Source organism: Apis cerana, linkage group LG1 (assembly GCF_029169275.1).
Source record: "Apis cerana isolate GH-2021 linkage group LG1, AcerK_1.0, whole genome shotgun sequence".
NCBI lineage: Eukaryota > Metazoa > Arthropoda > Insecta > Hymenoptera > Apidae > Apis > Apis cerana.
The window spans coordinates 19594636-19612399 of record NC_083852.1 but is presented as its reverse complement, the minus strand read 5'-3'; positions in this window follow the sequence as shown (position 1 = coordinate 19612399).

Here is a 17764-nt window from a genome sequence, read left to right as displayed (position 1 = left end):
TTGTCACGTTGAAAAACAGCTTTCGGGTTCTTGGGCCGAAAAATCATTCTTTTGCGATGAAATGTCCTCGACAGTTATCGCTCTTGCACTATCCCCGCCACTTTCTTCTCCTCTCCACCAATTAGTGGTTTCGTTGGAGACTCGACAGGGGTTCCGTTATCCCGCAAAAGGTGCCAGCGGAACCCCGCTTTGGAAACACCTGGATACGGCTCATCGTTCATTTCCATCCCGGGAGAGCGGCTTCTCTCGCTCGTGCCCGGCCAGATCATTCCTCCGACCCGAGATAAAATGGACGCCCTAATGAGCGGCAATATTTGGAACTCTCTCTCTATGTTTCCGCGGAACAGAGAAACGGAAGAGAGAGAGAGAGAGAGGAAAAGTTATTCGATCGACTGAAAAAAAGAAAAAAAAAAGGAATAATCTTTATCGGGATGCGTGCACTGGCACAAATCATTATTAACGATCGGTTGTTGTTGGTCTCGTTTTGAAATATCGCCGGATCTCTTTCGACAAAATCGAAATCACATTTTCTTTTTTTTTTTTTTTTTCACATAACGATGAATAATCGAATTCGAGAACGAGATACTCGAGTTTTTATATATCTTCTCTTTTATACACGCCCACTAATCGTTACGAAACTGCGCGAAAACGAGTTTACGAATTCCATCCACGGAGCAACACGAACGTTCCTCCGTAAGAGAAAGATTTCGCGCGTGGATAACCATCGCGTATATAAGGTATCGTGTAAAGATGGGCCGACGAATCATCGTAATAGGAATAATTCACGAGAAAGGCCGCATCGATTTCGTGGTGGACCGTTGTTGCTTCTCTCTGTCCTGGCCGTCCCCGGTTTGGGGATCCTCCTCCTCCTCCCCCCGTCCCTCCCCTCGGTTTATAATAAGGCGCTACACGGAGAGTCTCGTGCAGGTGTAAGGAGGTGTCCGGCACCTTAAGGCTTCTAGTAGGGTCGAACGGAGCGGCATATTTCATCCATTGTCGCCCCTCAACTCCGGCGGCGGCACTTTTCAACTTTTTATAGAGATTTTTATACCGCTATATCTATACCGCTCTCTCTACGCTGTCGAGAGGATGCGCTCGAGCGGACGGGTGGACCACAAGGAGGAGAAGAGGAGAGAGAGAGGGGGGGAGAGGGGAGCAGCACGGTGAGAGGAGGAGGTAGGCGGAGGAGGCGGTGGCGGAGGGAGGGTTCGCCACATCGCGCGGCTCTGAATATGAATATAATAATGAGAACGGGTTTCGTCGTCGTTCCGCTTCTCCGCTTCTCTTCGTCCTTCGACTAGCCGCCCCTCATCCTCCTCCTCCTTCTCGTCTCCTTTCTCATCCTCCTCTCCTCTTTTTCCGCTTACTTCGGGGGGCCTTTATATATATATATATAAATGTATATACATGTACATATACATACATATATATATATACATACGCGCGGGCGCGAGATACCGCCAAGCCGGCAGCTCCTCCGCCAACAACAACAACAACAACAAAACGAGACGTGTCACTGTAACCTGTTAAATTGCCTCCTCGTACCCAAACTCAACCCTTTCGCCCTCCTCCCTCCGTCCTCTCGGCCTCTCTGATGCGAGCCGATCCGTCGCTCTCTCCCCCTCCCCCTCTCTCTCCACCCGCCTCTGATTATGAGTATGCGTACCGGACCGTAGGAACCGCGCCGTACCACGCTACGTATCTACAATAAAACAATCCGAATTTTGATCCGAATCGGAGTGCTTCCTTTTTCTTTTCGTGCTTTTTCTCTCTTTCTTCTTTCTGCTTGTCAGTTTCTGGCGCGGAGGAAATATCGGATCTTAATATCGTCAAGATTCGCGACGCTGGAAAAAATTCCTCGGTTATTTCGGTGGGATGGATCCGTGATTAATTCGCGTTATTAAATTGGCAATTGTATCGCGAGATCGAAAATTCTTTCGGACGAATTTTTGGGAATAACGTGTTGTTACTTAAACAACATTTTTCGTGGTAGATATCCACCGACGAGCTGGAAAGGAAAGTATCGTCGGGCGATTAATCTGTCGTCGGCCAATTAAACGTCCGATAGACCGCAGATGAAACGAAACCGCGGCGGTGAATAAAACGCAGCGTAGCCCGCGGGTAATTGCGGATGAAACGAAACGCGCTACCGAAAACGCGTCATCCCCGAGGGTAACTTATCGTAATCGTCCTCGCCAGATTGTAAAAACCGCGGGGAATCCTTTCCTCCACGCTGCGAGTCGAGCGAGATTATTGCGTGTAACGCAAGCGATAGTGACGATAGAGGGAAAAAGGGGGGAGACTGCGAGCTTCCTTACGAAACGAGAGAAACGATAGAGAGAGAGAGAGAGAGGAGGAGGGCGAGAAAGAAGAGTGCCGAGGAATGTGGTGCACAAAGGTGTTGAGGTAGATACCCGCGCGTGTATATAGGGAGAGCGAAGGAAACGTATGAAGAAAGGGAAAAAGGGGGGAAGGAGAGAGGGAAAAGCGTAGAGAAAGAGGAGACAGAGATAAGGAGAGGAGGAGGAGGAGGGAACCTTTCGCATCGGTGGACCCGCTATCGATATATTACGCGGTTAGAATGGTGTGCGTGCAAAAGGGTGAAAAGGAGGGACATATTTTATATTTATGAGTATTTGCCGCTACTGTGCTCTCGCGCCGGCGGCTTGTGGCGGAGAGCTAACCGAGAGCTAACCTCTCTCTCTCCCTCCTTCTCTCATCTGCCCTCTCTCATCTCTCTCCCGCTCCGCAATCTTTCTCCGCGCCCATCTTCGTCCCACCTACCGTCCTCTGCTCTGGCCTCCGATACTACTCCTATAGAAGCTTCCTTGTCGTTCGACCGTAGGCATATACGCGAGTTTCTCTCTCTCTTTCTCTCCCTCTCCCTCTGACACTTCGGTCGGCAATACAGGACACACAACCGGCGGCCAGACCATGTGTCATCTCCCATGCCATCCCATATTCCGTTCCTACCATGATATGCTCAAGGCTCGTTCCACGCTAACGTTGAATATCCTTTATGGGTGTGCGCGTTTGTCCCACATCTATATATAGACGCGGGTGCACTGGTACAGCCAACACCATAAGAACTTCGCTGCGCTAAACGTCTAGTCAACTTATCGCCCGTGTCAAGCCCGGGTTAACGCGTGTACCTTTGCCAATTGTCGCAACAGATCTCGCCGCCGAGAGACACACGGGGAGAGAGAGAGAGAGAGAGAAAATCAGCAAAGGGGCAAAGCACGAGCCTCGATAGCATCGAAGGAAATTTGTTTCAGCGGTGGAAAGCGGTGGATAACGATGATTCATGAATAGTGTGGGTACACGACGTCGTAAACGACGTGATTCATAGACGGTTGCGCGGTTGCAATTCATCCGTGGACCGTAGAGAATTTTGAAATTTGCCCGATGATGCATGGGTTAATTTTAAATATCGGAAGAGCGAAGGCTGGATCAAACTCTGAAGAAGAAGAAGAAGAGGAGGAGGAAGAAGAGGAGGATTTCTTACGGGGACTGTACTTTTGTTGGAATCATCGCCGGCAACGGCACCTCCGTTCCTCCTTTTTATTTCGATCGCTCTTCTTCTCTCCCCCATCCATCCGACTTTTACTTTTTGGCTGCGTTTGCCGAAGAATTTATGAGCGTGGTTCGTGACTCCGGGCCACCGGGTGCCTCATCCCTTAATTAAGGATTGTGCCACCGATTTGCCGTCCCTTTCGCGAATATGTCTTTTCCTCGCTGCTTGCCCATGCTAATGACCTTGACCCATCCACGAGGAGCAAGAATCGAACGAAAGAATTCGTTCGATGCTTAGGGATGACCTTAATCCCTCGATCGAAGAAAGAAAGGTGAAAGTTATCGCGTCTGGCCCGATCTTCGGGAAAATCCTTCCCGACCCTTCGCCTTCGGGAAGAAACAAAATTCTCTTGTTGTCTCCGGCTTAATCTTTCGCGAATGGGAAAATGGGTATCCGTGTCCTCGACTCGTGTTGAAATTCGTTTCGCGGAAAAATCAACGACTAATCCTCTCGTCCAATCTTCCTCCTCGAATCCTCGAATTATAAACGCGACGTCCTCTCCTCTTCGAGATATCTATCGAACGAGAGACAGAGAGAGAGAGAGACAGAGAGAGAGATAAAGAGATAGAAAAGAGGGAGCAACGGGGGGAAAAGAAGAGAGGGAGGACGATGGGCAAGGAAGAGGGAGGAAGAGAGATCGTGTCGAGCACATTGCGTGGATCCTTAATGCAAAGCGACTACGGGCGACGAACCGTGAGCACCCCGTCTAATGCCTTCTAAAAGCATCTCCTCCGAAACCCGACGAGAGAGGAGTTGAAACGAGGTTGAAGGCGGAGGAGGCGAGGACCGGAGGTACCTTGGACGGGAGGAAATACGAGGAGCATTAGCAGCGTGAAGATTGAAAGAAAAGAGAGCGGAGGGATAGGTGGATAGAGGGAACTGGAGGAGAGGATCGTAAACTGAGGAAAACAAGGAAGGACCGAGCGTACCGCGCGCAAGAAAGGGGAGGGTGAGAGGAAAGAGAGAGAGAGAGAGAGTATTGTACCGGCAATTTGTCGAACCGTGTCCAAAGAGGAAGAATCGACGAATCTTCCACCCTTCTTTCCCCGCCGTTTGTCTCGTTTGCCTCGAGCAGAACGAATCGGAGGTTAATCCACCGATGCAAAACACACCGCCCCGACCATTACGGTGGCACGGCGACGTTCTTTTCGCTTCAGAGAGAAACCGACATACTTGCGTGTGCCTTGCTGTCAATTTTCGAAACGGGTGGCCGCGCGCAACCCGCGGCTACGGTCATGGGAGCAGGTTAACGGTTCGAGCTGAAGCGCGTCGACAGAACCAGCTAATAAAGGAGTCATCGCGCGTTTATCGGCCCGCGTTTAATTAAAACGGGAGTCGCCGTTGATGCGTTCTCCATTGCCACGGAATAAATCAAGATTTTTACGACCTCGCGTTCGATAAATGTAACCGCGTTAAAATATCGCGTAGCGTGAGCTTCGATAATTACGATGCTGCCCGTACGTTACGATTTTTCTCCGGGTTCCCCGACTTTTTTTCCCTCCCTAGTTGACGACGTTATTCGTTTATCGAAATTTCGAAATCGAGATCCAGCCGAATAAACGCGCACGAAAAAGGACGATGCATCCGTGCGTGCAAGGACGAAATCATGGATGACTCAACGCGTGTCCGTTCGATCGCGTAAAAAGAATCTGAGAATCGGTTGAGAACGTTGGATCGAGAAACGGTTTTAAACGGCGAGTGAAAAAAGAAACCGGTTTCTCGAAGAAGCGATCGAGAAGTTCTCGAAATCGTGAAAGAAATTGGAAGATTGCGGTGAAAGAGTCGAGAAAAGCGTGCTCTTTCGCGCGGAATCCGCAGAGGAACAGGCCAGTCGAGATTACAGTCGAGGTTTTTGCGGTTCCTTTAGTGGGAAAACGGTGTAAACTGAAAGAGAGATCCAATCTGAAGGGCCTCGCCTCCCTTGACGATCGACGCCTGCGGTGCGAGCCTTCTACTTAGCTACCTCCCCTCCCGCTTTTCGAAGGACACGCAGTGTCCCCTTTTTTTCCCTCGCAGATGGGACCAATGTACCTTTTTGTACTTTGCATCACTTAACGCTTGGTCGAACGTTTTCACGTTTCCTCTCTGCCTTCCCGAGAACTCGGCCTCAAACCAACCCGCAACGATGGGGCGTGTTGCAGCGGTTGCGTTGTGTACGTCTAAACATCTCTCGAACATCATTGGAACGTCTTTAAGGGGCGAATCTTTTTTCCCGATTTGCCACCTTCTTGTACAGCAATTACGATAATTTTTTCCCAAAAATTAACTCTTTTTCGTTTCGAGACTTGGATAACGATGATTACGAGTATAGCGCAGCTCTCGAGTCTTTTACAGATAGATAGATGGATAGATAGTTGGATAGGTCGATCTTATGCTCGATTAAAATTCCGTGAATGAAGCCGGGGAGAGATGGTTGATAAGCATAAATCGTGGACGTGGAATGACACAGGTTCGACCGATAATCCGAGCGAGGTTACCTCTTTCGTGTCGATGTAACGATCGAAACGGGAACGAAGGCACGGTCACCTATGATGGAGGCGCAACTTGCCACCTTGGCAGCAGGAAATATAAATTAATTCGACGGCCTTTTTTTAAGGGTGGACGTGCTAGAGGGTGGGCATCTATTCGGCCCTCCATTCATCCTTCTAACAGGACTATAAATCCTACGCCCTCAGGTTCATTGTCCGGTTCGACCTTACCTCGTGAGAACCGGACGCATGCCTTTTTTTTCCTTTCCCTCGTATATTAATCCTTTGTGCACTTGTTACAGCGATCTACGATTTATCGATCGTTGTTTAATTCCATTTTACACCTCGTATATATATATATATAATAATCGATATCGATATCCAGAGGAGGAATGGAAGATAAAAAAAAAAAAAAAGAACGGGGGGAGAATCAATTTCACGCAAGGATTCGTGAACGAGCGGATAGATAGATTCTAGATGGATCTTCGCGGTATTCTATTTCGAGATAAAAATCTCGGTATTCTATTAACCGGGGGGGATGAAGTATTATAGGCAACTTGGTACCAATAAACGAGTCGTTTGCCACTGATTAACTACGTAGAGAGATAGGAGAAATCCCGAGGGGTGGCGAGAAACCCCCCGTGAAGGCTTTGCGCGGCGCAAAAGCGGAGGAGAGACCGGCGTTTCCAGTCCGCCGTTTTCTTTCCCTTTCGTTTCGTTCGCCGAATGTTCCGACGGTCGAGCGCACACGTGTCGCGATACACGCTTTATATATATATAGATACATATATATGTGTAGAGAGAGAAAAGGGCCGTTTAATCCCATTGGGAGTGCTAATCTTTGCGCGCAGGAAACCCCCCGCAAATACCCCATAAACGCCCTCCGCGGTACAATGGCCCGCTGCCACCAACCGTGAAAATAGGCCGCAATGTCAACCCCCGCCGTTTCATCTCCCTATCGCGACTCCTCCACTCGTCGATTTGTTGCAAATTCGTTAACTCGTCGTTTCGAAGCGAGCCTTCCTTCTTTCGGATTCAAATTATATCCAGTGAGATACAATGGATACAGATGGACTTGATTCTCGTCGGTCGTGATCATCGTGTTTAACGAATGAAATTTCACGAGCGTGGCGAGGAGGTTAATTGGATTGTCGCAAAAATTGTTTCGTTTTCTAGATAGCAGAGGCGTAGATGTTTCAACGAAAATAAGTTTTGGAAATAATTGTAATTTTTACAAGGAGTGAGATCGAGCCAAAATCTTTTATCTTTGTCACTGTTTTCTTTTATAAAACTGTGCGATGAAAAATTACTTACCGTCCAAATCGTAAAGATATCGTCCAATGTTGACATACTTGTTCGAATAAAATTTCCCGTTTTCTTTCCAAATCGGATCACGCATCAAGATATCATCCTCGGCGTGGATTATGTAATTCCTGTTGTACTTATTATACGTTGCACCAAATTTGGTCAAGATTAGAAAATAAAAATATTGGTCGCGAGCTCGGATCCCCGTCAGCTTTCGAGAAGCGAGACGCTCCGACAGGTTGACGCGTGAGATGGAATCTGCGCCTACGAGGGACGCCCGCAGAACGTATTCTACGTGTCGCCGGTGTCAAATGGTTAAAAGACTCGGGACACGCCTCGGCCGGGAACACGATTGGTAAGAGGCGACCGTCGTTGATCGTCCGCTTTACCAACTGACACTTTCGACTTCCGTCGTCCCATAAAATTATTATCGTGAAAAATAGAGATTGGAAAGGAAGAAAAAGAAATCCATTTTCGGAGGGTGGCGGCACCGCCACCCTCCGCAACGTTCTCACAATTCTCGACACAAGTCTCGTTCTTCTCGTTTGTACCTGTTGGTTCCATCGGGACAGGTGACTTTCTCTCTCGAAATATTGTGCCCCCTACACGGCTATATTATATATATACGCGCCACGATCGAACAAGTCGCGTCACTGGCGTGTCACTGGCCGTTGTCATCTTTCTCCCCCTCCCCCCATTCTTTTCTCCATTTCGTCACTTTTTAGTCGCGCTACTTTTCAGTCGTTAGATAGACGCGTCTGCCTCCTAGTGTGTAACACGATACGAGTACAAGAAAAGTCACTCGAAAGGTGAAGCGAGCATGGAGAGAGGCACACATTCGAATCTCCTGTGCGTATAATCCGGTTAGGATAAGTAGTTTATTGGTTAGCTTAAGTAGCAAAATCCTTTGTAAGATGAACGACACTCACAAGAATGAACAATTTGCAAATTGTAAATTTTATGAAATGAAAAATTCTCGACTCTCTCTCTCTCTGCAAACTCTGCAAATTCTTATTATTTATAATAGATTTGACAAAAGAGAAAAAAAAATTCTGCATTGGACATAACGGTCCTCGAAGAAAGAAATGAATGGATGTTAAAAGTAGAAATGAGGATAGAGCATTATCGATATTATATTTGTCTTAGGCATGGTTAAGGGCTAAGTATAAGCGATTTTCTCAATGGAGAAAGGCACCGTGGTCGTAAGTTAACCGGCGCTGTAATTGTGCATAGGCCAAGTGTGGACAAGCGAAGTGATCGAGAGAATAATAATTACCACAAGTCAATGGCAGTCCTAATGGAGGTCTCCCGAGAAAAAGGATTAACCGTTTGTCGAATACTGTCAATTCCTCGATCCTATTAGCTTAGAAAGTACACCTTTTGTCGCAGAAAAGATTTCACACAGGAATTATTCTTAGATTCCCTACTTTATATGGATTCTCATCATTTGTCATATTTTTAGTCCATATTAGTCCCAGAATAGTATTCATAATTTACAATGAATGTTAATAATGAGGCTTTGTGCCAAACAAATAATATTTTCAGATTAAAGAACAATTTGGAGGATCATCTAATTGCCTTCTGGGATTTAACTCAATCATAGTTTCCTTTCATTATTATCTTATAATGTAACGAATTCCAAGTGCTATCTCTTCACTTTTACTTCAACTTTATTCGTGATTCACGGATATATAAGAAGTTAGAAAAATTTTAGTTACGTTATACTCGTCCAAGTTTCAAAGCACAGGATATATATACAAGAAAAGACAGTTTGATTACATAAGACGGAAGTCATCGAGTCGAACGTGGATGATGGACGGTGATTTTTCGAAAAAAAGGGTCGATCCAAATTTACCGTGAGATCGCCCAGCGGGTGTCTGACGAGATATAATATATATATATATATATATCTCCTCCTCTCGCACCTACTCTGTACCGACGCGCACCTGTGCTTGCAAAAGAAAGAAAAACGAACGCCCTCCGTGCAGGCCCGGAAATTGGAAATTTCGCCTAACTTCTTCTATATCTATTCTGTATCAAAGTTACGTGCCCACGTCCCCCATTCGTGTGTATACGCGCGTATACACGCGGCAGGGAAGGTGGAAGAATGGGGTGGAAGAAGGGACACGGTCGCGTTTTCAACGCTGCAACCAATGCAACAATGGAGACTCGGGATCGGAGGATCGAGCTCGGCACAATGTGCCGCTGACGTGTTTATATAGCTGCACGGAGAGAGAGAAAAAGAGAGAGGTTGTGAGAGGCGAGGCGAGTACACAGGAGACCGTGTAATTTAGTTATAGATCAGTTTGTTACAATTTGGCATTTCGTTTGTACGGGCCCTGTAAACTGTGTTTATCCAGGCCACGATGATCGACGAGTAAACCGAGTTTGTTTAGGAACTAAACCTCACCTCCTGCCCTCCGTCCGGATGTCCCTTCGACACCAAAGAGTGTTGCCCTTGCCCTTTTTCCATCCTAGTTCTGTTTTTTTCCCCGTGCTTCCCCTCTTTTCTCCACAGATGTCGCGCGAACGACGTTGTTTGTAGGAAATAAGGATCTATTTTGTCGGCTAATTGTATTAATTACAGATGAAATTGATCGTTCATTGTATATAATAATTTCTTGCGATTTTTCGAATAACGTAAAAAAACGACGTATTTATCGTAAAGAAACGAGAATTTTCGATATAATAATAAATAGAATGGGGGAAGAGTGGCGTTTAAGCGATCGGCGCTTAAAGAATCGCCAACGAAAGCCTTATTAAATGCGTTTATTTCGGTAGTTAGGTTGACTATAGGTCGAACAATATTTTCCTCGTTTCATTCGGGAGCAAATAGGTGTGCATAGGTTAGGTTTAGTCGCGTTAATCCGAGTGAAATCTCGAGAAAAATTTCGGTTCTGCCAATTAGAGGTTCACTCGAGGCAAAGGATAGGGGATGGTAAGTACTGCTAACCACGGGTGACGAACAAACAGGAAAAATAGACGAGAAGAAAGAAAGAAAAGACAGCGCCGGGATCTTCTTGCTGACTGCTCGTAGAAGAGAGAACCTAGTTTAACGCGGGCTTTAACCAATTCAATTCATAGGCTCGGGTTAAGCCAGGATTTGTGGCTTAGCACTGATGGTGTTTGCTACCACCACGAGAGATTTAACTGTTTCTGCGGCAAACCGTCCTTGGACCGCTGTCCAGGTAGAGGTATGTGTTATACGTACGCACCACCGTCGACACCAAACTGTGGATTTTCCATACCGAATTGCAACGAATTGCAATCTGTTTACTTTGTTTAATTCCGTTTCATTGCTTAAAAATCAACATTATTCTCCCAAGGCGAAACGTTTTGCCAAGAGGAACGATCCGACGATTTTTTCCTTTCTAGTATCGAAACGGAGCTGAGCGGAGAAAAGAGCGGAGAAGTTGGAGAATTTCGAAAAAACGAAAAAAATTGGAAATCCAGGATAGATTTTTTTCTTTGTCGCGTTCTTTATCGAAGCAATGGAGGGAAGAAAAGAGCGGAGAAGTTCGAGAATTTCAAAAAAACGAAAAAAATTGAAGGAATTGGAAGGATTTGAGAGAAATTCGTTCGATAATAGGAGATTGGGTTATAAACTCTTGTCTTCTCTTAATTTGAATGATATTAGGGTCTGTAGGGAAGACAGAGATATGGAGATTCGAAAGGCGTTTCGTGGGGCGTGGTGCGCGATCATTAATTCGAAAGAAACGTTAGAAAGATTCTTTTCCTTCGAAACGAAAGTATACTGCACATAAGTGATATATTTTAATAGTAATAATATTAATTACGATGCATCTCCTCTTGTACGAAATTTATACGTATGAAAATATAGAATCAGCGATAAAAATCTTCGTTAAAACGGAAGAAATTCATTTAATCTAAAATCCTGATGTTAATGAAACTGTGCGTGTACGCAAAAGTATATAATGGATTACATTAAAATCCTTTCGAGTGCATGAAACTTTCAAATTTTTCCTGATTTTTCGTGATCCTTTAAATACAATTTTACCCAGTAATATTTTTTGAAACGGAGTAACGGGACATTTCAAACATTCGTTAAACACGAATTTCAAGTTTCGTTGAAAAATAGAAAAATATACTTGGAGGATCGATTTCGAAATAAATAATTGCTTAAATTAAAATGTATCGAGAGTTTCGGCTGTAATTGTAATTTATAATTTATTTATTTATTTTTTTTTTTAACTCGATCTACGACTTAGGATTAAAGAAATCCTAAAGCTTTGCAAAGAAGGATTTTATAGTTGACCACTTGTATTCCTTCGTGATTGTTAAAAATGTCGAAAGGAAAGTTTTAACCAAACGATACGAAACGAAACGAAACGAAACGAAAACGAAGTTTATTCTCTTCCAATAAATTTCCAAAATTTCTATTCAACTATTATTTCTCTCGGAAGCTGACCGTTTTATTGGTGGTATACCTGCATTTTTATCTGGCTCTCATAAATCATTGTAACTAGAATGCATCCATGTATTTATACTAATTTCAATTATCCCTCCCATTTTCCGAAAATTTTCCCTCATAAATGGCCGATAATAATTCTAAATTTCTTAATTGGGGAGAGAGATACAGATTGATTTAACAGCTCTGTCGATAATTAATCGTCATCATAAATCTACCGATGACGATGACGAATTGCGACGAAGACGAGTTTGAAATTTGAAAGAATTCGCCAAGAGTCGAGGATAAAACGAAAGAAAATAAAATCAAATTCCACAGAATAGATTTTGTGAATTTTATAAAAATATTTCAAACGTCGCCTCGATTCTTTCTTCTTCCAATCGGTCCCCAAACATCCTCGAATGCTCGGTAACGAAGCGACGTTTCAAGATTCACCCTTTGCCGTCCATTTTCCCCCCTCCGTATTAAACAATATATATCTCGAAAATATCTCTTGGAAACGTGGCACGGAGCTGAAGAAAAATATTCCCTCCTCCTGGCCGGGCTTTGATCGGCGAGGCACACGCAGTGAAAAGGAGAGCGGTGGAGGGACGGCGGAGGTTGAAGGCGGCGGAACATCGGGAGATGGAGCCTCGGGGAATCGGTTTGTGCCGTGGTAAATATGTGCCGGCCACGGCCACATATGTATCCGCACATAGCAGCCCAGTTGGGCCTCTAATGATGATCTACGGTTAGCTACCGCGCACAGCTTCTATAAACCTCCTAATTTCTCCTCTATAAATTCGTCGAGGAAGGCTGGACCCTCCGTCCGCCCCCTCCCCCCTCTTCCCCGCGGTTTTTACTCTTCCGCAGCGTTCCCGCGGGGAACCTGATCGGCCTCCCTCCCTCCACCTCAAACCGACCGTCGTAAATACGCGACTGTATTTAACGTGTTGGTGCGGTGTGTTGCCCCCCCGGCCACGACGAAAAAACCTCTCTATCTATGTGCTGCCTCGCACCGACGCGAGATCATTTATTATTTACCGCCGCTTATGCCGCCGGTAAAGAAGAGGAACCCGTGTTGTAGAGGAGTGGAAAAAGGTAGCGAGCACGGTGCATCAACGGGGCGGGATAAAGGAGGGCGAGAAGGATCCTCTTTCTCTCTTTTTTCTTTATTTCTTTCGAGGAGGAGGAGGAGGAGGGAGGGCCACCGGTGGTGGGTATTACCCACCGACGACAAAGCCGAGCGGAGTCGCATTTTTTATGCCGACCAACTGAAAAAACATAGTCCGGCTATCAGCGGGTTCGCGTATTTTTTTTTTTTTTTTCCATTTTTACTCTCGGAGCGGAGAGTGTGCGCGCCTGTCCCCGAAGAATATCCACGATCCACGCGCTTTTTACGCGGCTCTCAATTCCTCGACAATGGGACAACGCGAGGAAGTTGTGCGCTGTAACTCGGTATCGGCCGATTGATATTTCTCGCGTTTATTTCTGGAATCCCGGCGCCAAAACGCGACACCGGGATGGAAAGAAATCCGCGCGTTCGTTTTAAACCGGTTACGCGAACGCCATTGGAATTCCAGTGAAAGTAATGATGAAGCGCGCAGCCACACGGGCGCGCAACTACTACTACTGCTATTAGCGGATCTAAACGCAAGGTGTTTTCGATGTTACGTCGAGCGTTGGTGGAAGTTGATTATGATCGTCGTGAATGGTTGTTTTAATTCCTCTGGATTAACGTTCAATGGCGAGTTAGCGATCGTTATTTCCTTTCTTTTTTTCCGACTTTAGATCTTAATGGTATTGCACAGATCTGATCGTATCGTTATAATTTTCGCGGCGAAACGAGTAATGAAATCGAATTGAAAATTGAAAGGAAAAATTACGGGGACGTAATATCGGATTACGCGCACTCTTAAATTTGAAACGTAATAGCCGTAATAAATTAAGCACATTTCCTCGAAATGGTTAATGCATTAAGATCTTTCTTATGTTTTTTTACTCCTTGCCTGATCAGGTACTTTGTTATTTTCCGATATAACGAGGCCTCCTAGGGTTTGATAAAAATATTTCCCTAAAAAAAAAAAAAAAAGAAAGAAAGAAAAGAGAAACATCAATAATGCAATAAAAATTTGAGTAGAAGCATAATAGCAAGGAAAGTAGTTTTCTTGCCGTAATCATCGTGGTCGTAAACGGTCTGGAAACGAGGTATTGCTGATTGTGGAGAATACTTCAGGCACTGCAATATAATTCTTTATTGCTTTCACGGGACAAGGTCATTTAGAAAAGAAATAAAAAATGAACATGTACTCAACGATTTCTTTCCCCATAAATAATATTGCACTTTTTTTTTTTAAAGAAGAAAAAAAAATAAAAATGTACAATAAAAAATAGTCTGAAAAGACAATAGAAAAATATTTACATTTTAAATAAACACGAACTTAGAATGTTATGATTCCTTGTATTATACGACTATGGATGAAGAGAACGAGAAAATAATAGTAAAAAATAATAGTAAAAAAGAATCGTATTTTAATAAACTTAATAAACGCAACAGTTTATTTGATTCCATTCCACAATTGTCATCCAGGGATTAAAATTTTTGTACGAAACGTTGACAAAGATACCATTCATCGTATATATATATATATATCGATTTTTTTTTAATTTAAAAAGAAAAAAGAACGAAAGAGAAAGTAATCGTGAAAATGAAAGAAGGAATTGGATATTTTTTTTTTTTTAAGTAAACGTAAATTCATCACGTTTGACTCGATTCTACAACGTGACAAGCGTCATTCAGGGAGTAAAATTTCGATACAAAACGTCGAGAAAGTTACGATCCCTTATGGTCCAGGAGGGATCGAAGGGCGAATAGGGAAGTAGGAGGAGGGAAAACATCAGGGCGGAGCCTGAACATAGGAGGAGGAATAAAACGCGCAAACTCGATACACGCCTCTCTCTTTCTCTCCCTTTTCTCCCGTTTTGCTCTTCGAGCCAACCACCCCATCCAGTTTTCCTCTTTTCACCTTTATATAGATTTTTTTACCTAGTCGACCCTTCTTCTTTTCGCTAGGCGAAGCTTGCGCAATCTTGTCTACGCAGTCTATCCTTCTCTCCCTGATATACTCATACTCATAATCTTTTTTTTCCCCTATCAATTGACAATTCAACACTATCGCCGTATACGCTTATTCAGTTATTCATACGAAACGAATGAATTCTCGATCGAAGGAACTCGATCGATACTACGGATTATATCGTTTTTGAAAATGAAGAAGACGAATAATGATTGAATCGCTCGAGTTAATTATTTCAGCTAACTCGAAGAAAGTTTTCTTTCGTTTCTTTTATGGTGGAGGAAACGAAATGGTGTAATAGTAGCGTCAATCTTTAAAGTCTGTTCTAATTCTACGACAAACACTCGTGAATGATAATCGTGAATATCATCAAAGATGGAACATTCTGTTCTGATCATTCTATCCGATCATCTCTCCGAGTAATTTATATTATACGATATATACGGTACAAAAATGTCTATCTTATATGTTAATTCATTTCGTACGATCGCACAACACGAAACATGAAAACATAAGCACATTACTGTCATGCGGCGGCCATCTTTCCATCAATCACACGGAGAAATCCGATGTTTACTCCAATCTATCGCAATTATTCCGTCTCACTATTAATTATCATTTTAATTATTCATCGTCACGAAATGTGTATTATATACAAGTGAAGAGATAAAATTAGTCATTAGCCGTTTCGGAAGATAGATTGCCGAGGTAACGAAGAATCAATTATCTTCTTGAAAAATAGATTTCAATTCATTCAATTTTTTTTCTTCTATATATCAATACATCAACGTGATAATGAAAAGTAATACTTGGATTAAGTGTGTTTCCTACAGTTGGTTGCTTTTTTCGAAAAAAGACTCGTCTCGTTGTTCGATTCGCGGCAATTCCAGTGGAAAGAAAAAACTTGTACAATCGCGATAATTATGATCGTGATATCATGACAGATGGACATGAAATTTATCGAAGTGATCGTTTCACGAAATAAAAAATATCTATTTTTTTTTATTAAAAATATTAAAATATTAACAATTGTATTTTTCGTTAAACAATTTCTGAATAATTTTACGTTCCATTGGAAATTCTAATTTTCCTTTGATGCTTTAATTGATCCTGATTTTATTGGCAAAATCGTGATAGAAAGAAACGAGAGTTAAAACCGAACGAAAATTAAATATTATTTGAAAAATTTTATTATCGATGTAAAACTATTTAAAAGAAAAAAAAAAAAAAAAAGAAAGGAAGAAACGATTTTTTTCTTAATAAGTAACAAGCAAATGAATTGTGATAAATTTATGACGATGCGTACAAGTTTACAAAAGGATAGAATCAGCTGTCAGAATACAAGTTCTCAGGTATATAAGGTATTAGCTGCATGCATTTTTGAAGACTGGTCACCGACACCCTGTAGCTGCTGTTTACCGAGGTTAGTCTAATGCCGAAGAAGGGCGCTAACAGACAATATTCAGTTGATTTGGCAACAGCTCAAGAGTTTTTCCAAAAATAAGATATTTTTGGGCTGTTAACCACAAATCGCAATAGTACCCTTCTGTCCTATCCCATTGACAATGGGTTTGGAAGAAAAGATTTTTGCCAAAGTGTTATTAATTCCTTGATTAAGGAGGGCCTGCAACACAGGTAGAGCAATCTACCATACTTTCTTTCGCAGTTAATACTTGTTCACAGGTAACACTTCGACGATTTCGTTTCAACATTTTATGACAATATGGTATATACTCGAAAATAATTTTTATTTCTTATTTTCTACATGAATATAAAATCATTTTAACCGTAAAGACTTTAAACGTTTTTCTTTTCCCAAAAAACCAACCGTAAAAATACTTACTAAATAAACATTTTAAATAACTGTACTTTAATTTGAAACATTGGAGAATAAAAAGCATTTGTTTGTAAGATAAACTTTCGATCGTAACGTAAAAAGTGCATAGTGATTTGACGATGAAAAATTAATAAGTATCGTTTAATACTTGAATATATCTTTTTCAAATACAACAAGTAGAATCTTTATATCGTTTCGAATATTCGTCGTTGAAAGTTTTTTATCATACGATGTACTTTCTGCCATTTTTCGATAACAGTTAAATTTCCGTTCAAAATTTTACCTAAAATTTTTGCGTTTCGATATCCGTCCACTCTTCAGGAACGAATTGATAGATACATAGTTTCCAACGGGGAAAGGGGAGGAAAGAAACAACTTTTAGTGAAGTTTTAATACTTCACTAATAATGAAAGGAACGACAAGAATTTAATTGCCTCGAAGCGAACGATTTCACTTTCATAATATAATAATCTAATGGTTAATTTTTCCTTTTCGCGATAAATCCGTACACAAAAGATTCGATTTACACGGAATCGATGTATTTACACGTATCGCATTACACTTCACGTATTGTTTCTATCCGCTATACCTTGGTTGCTTGGTGCGTGTATTGGATTATCAACGAAATTATTACGCGATACGCTATAAATTGCGAAGTAACGTGTATATAAATATGCATGGTGTGCCCATCGAGACATGTGTGATGCTCGTGCAACTCGTTGCACGAGAGTTCACTATCTCTCACTCAATTTGAGCCTCATCCGCCGTAAGCGGATCGACCAGGCTGGCCTTTTAACGTCGGATAGTCTCGCCTCTCCTGGCTCTAGAGCATAGACGCCTATAACAAACATTATCCGCCATAATGCCCCCGTGTAAACATACCTACCAACGTGCATCGTCCTCCTCTCCTCTTGCACCATCTTTTTTCCACGCATTGTATCTCCACTTTGTCCGTCCGTCGAATAAAAACTTGCAAGTTTATTTAGCCGTTTAGCGTCTAGTGGGAAGTTAAGTTTTTCGGATAAGCCGCCTCTTTAACATAGAAACCCTCCCTTCTTCCTCTCGGTTTCCTTCCGGTTTAGCACGCGCCGCTAT